This window comes from Protopterus annectens, chromosome 13.part0 (genome assembly GCF_019279795.1).
Source record: "Protopterus annectens isolate FY-2018-M chromosome 13.part0, PAN1.0, whole genome shotgun sequence".
In the NCBI taxonomy this organism is placed as follows: domain Eukaryota; kingdom Metazoa; phylum Chordata; order Ceratodontiformes; family Protopteridae; genus Protopterus; species Protopterus annectens.
In genome coordinates, this window is record NC_056747.1 from 945533100 (window position 1) to 945535983 (window position 2884).

Below are 2884 nucleotides of genomic sequence, written 5' to 3' on the forward strand. Positions count from 1 at the left end.
TAATAATGGTGACCATGTGAATGAAGAAGAAAATGAGGTATTAAGCTATATTTCTTTTAAAATTATTTTAATAAAACATCATATATTCAAGTCTTCTGTTTGCAAAGAGAAGACAAATAATAATATGAACTCTGAAAAGAGGCCATCAACCTAGTGGGACAAACCCAATCAATAAATGATAAATAAAAAGTAAAACAAAAATTATATTGTCAGTGATTTTTCTGCATTTGTTTTGTTCATTTTTGGAGGGCTACCAGGACTTGATTTCTCTGAAGTATTACTTTGTATCACATTTTCTCATGCTAACTATTATGGAATACTGAACAAAATATCTGTTCTGAGTGGCACTGTGTATGCTAATGAAGATACTTTGATTCTAGAAGTCAGATACAATTATAACCTAATACACTTATAAAAGATGGCCTAAATAAATTAGTGTATACGTACTTGGCAGGGGGGATATGATGATCAAAAAGGTAGTTTCCCCAGGGTAGGCTCTTCCATTGTACTTTTTTTGGGATTAGGTAATGTATTTGCCCACATTCTGTCCCAAGATTTCTTCTGAATACCTTAATAGAAGGGCACCAAGATCTATGTTAGCTGAGACCCTTATTCTATGGGGAGTGCGATGACCCTCCATTGGTCCAGTAATCAACGAGCCTCAATCTTCACCACTGGCACCTGTGGGGGGATGCTCACTGGGAGGTTAACAGGTACACACACAGTATTTCCAGATGCAGCTCTCTACATCAAGTGCAATTTCCCTTAGGAATGCACAGAGACCACAGTCAGTCTGGGGCTGGTTTCTCCCTCTTTCTTCAGATCCTCACTAAGGCTCCCCATTGACACAGATATAGAGTTGTGATCTCAGCTGATTGACCAAGCCAAGATGTCCATCACCCTCTCTGCCTAATGAGTGCTTCATGGCCCTCCCCAAGTAGCTGACACACACACACTATTTGAAGTTTGATTTATACACATACACACACACACACACACACACACACACACACACACACACACACACACACACACACACACACACACACACAAACACACACACACACACACACACCTGGGAACGGTTGGCACAGGTTTACTAGCTAGGATCCCTTCTGCCCAGACTATAATGTAGTTTTCACTGCCACCAGTCACTCCTGTCAGCTACCTTAAGGCCCTTAAGAAGGGGTGTCCAATCATACTGTGTAATATTAATATTAACACAAATGGTAGTTTGACCAAGACCAAGGCTATTAGGAGTGGCCCACATACTGTCACCAAATAAATATGCAAGTACTCTAAAACTTAAATATCTCTACACAGATCAGCCATAATGAACGATTCAAATATATGTAATAATAAATAATAAAAGAATAAGACAATACTAAATATATATTCACAGTGACATCAGAGTTCAAAACCACAGAAAATGCTTAAAATAACATTGTAGTACAGGCTCACATAACTAAAGAAAAATATCTAAAATAAGCTTCACTATATTCCAGACTGTATCTAAGAGAATTATACTTTTCCCTAGAAACCTCCTTCTTTAGAGCAAGGCAGATGTGGTGAATGGGTCTTCTTGTTGTCAAGTCCAAGACAGAATGCAAAATCCTATTTCTTACTAAGAGACTTCTGAAAATAATATCCAAAATATTAATGCTGGGATAGCTTGCAGAATGACAATTTCTAGTCATCTGACTTCTACTTCCCATGCCACACCCCTCATTGCTGAAGCTGGCAGCATTTAGCATCTACCTCTAAAATATACAGACAAGGGCTTTTGCTCAGATCTTTGGCAGATGCTGGAAGTCATAAAACAATTGCATTTCTTCATGCTTCTAAAGTGAAAATTAGTTCACTCCAAACACAATACAGAACGCTTCCTAGTACAGACTTTGTGTCTCTAGCTGCATTGAAAACTTAAGAGATAACCTCTTTATTGTGTAGCCAATAAAGTAATTTAATTTCAAATATTTTTCTAAAATTTTCTGGACTGAGGTTAACCCCCCCCCCCCAATTTCCTCTGTTAAGCATATACATTTAACAGCTACAATAGTGCAGGTACATTTCTGTTTTCTTCCAGTAGGGCACATTGTGGTTAAATTTCAAACACCGCACTCTACAAATACTTTTCAACATACACATCTGTACAAGCAGTTTGTCATACACGACATACAGTTCTAATACATTTGTAACACAAGTATCTTGTATAAATCATATCGATATTCACCAATGACATATAAATATTTACAAAATTCCAACTAACTTTGCTAGCAGTATCTCCTTTTGTCATGGGGAGTAAGAGATTGCATTTAACTTTCAATAATTATTTTTCTGAATATAGATAAATGGATAAGACAGATGTTATATATATAGATAGATCAATGCATACATACATAAAGATATGTATATATCTGTAATGTGATTCTGATATATATATATATATATATATATATATGTGTGTGTGTGTGTGTGTGTGTGTGTGTGTGTGTGTGTGTGTGTGTGTGTGTGTGTGTGTGTGTATATATATATATATATATATATATATATATATATATATATATGTATATATCTATATCTATATATGCTGTTGTTTATTTTTCAGCTTTTCCCGGTAAGGGGTTGCCACAGCGGAACTCCGGTCCGCTAATGATTGGCAGTAGATTTTTTTTTTTTTACAAAACACCGAGGTGCAGCTCAACGCCCAAGCTTCAACAAAGGCACGCCCATTTACGCACGCATGTCTTTCGAATGCTACCCAGCCGTGGGGAGGACATGCAGACTCCACACCGAAGGCACTCCCAAGCTATCTATATCTATATCTATATCTATATCTATCTATTTATATATATTAAGTTAACTTACCAAAACATCGACTCCA

General features: G+C 36.7%; 1 pseudogene; it reads left to right on the forward strand.

Annotated features, from left to right (window-relative positions):
• The first annotated feature begins 439 nt into the window (after positions 1–439).
• LOC122788438 lies at positions 440–612 on the forward strand (annotated as a pseudogene).
• Positions 613–2884: the final 2272 nt, after the last annotated feature.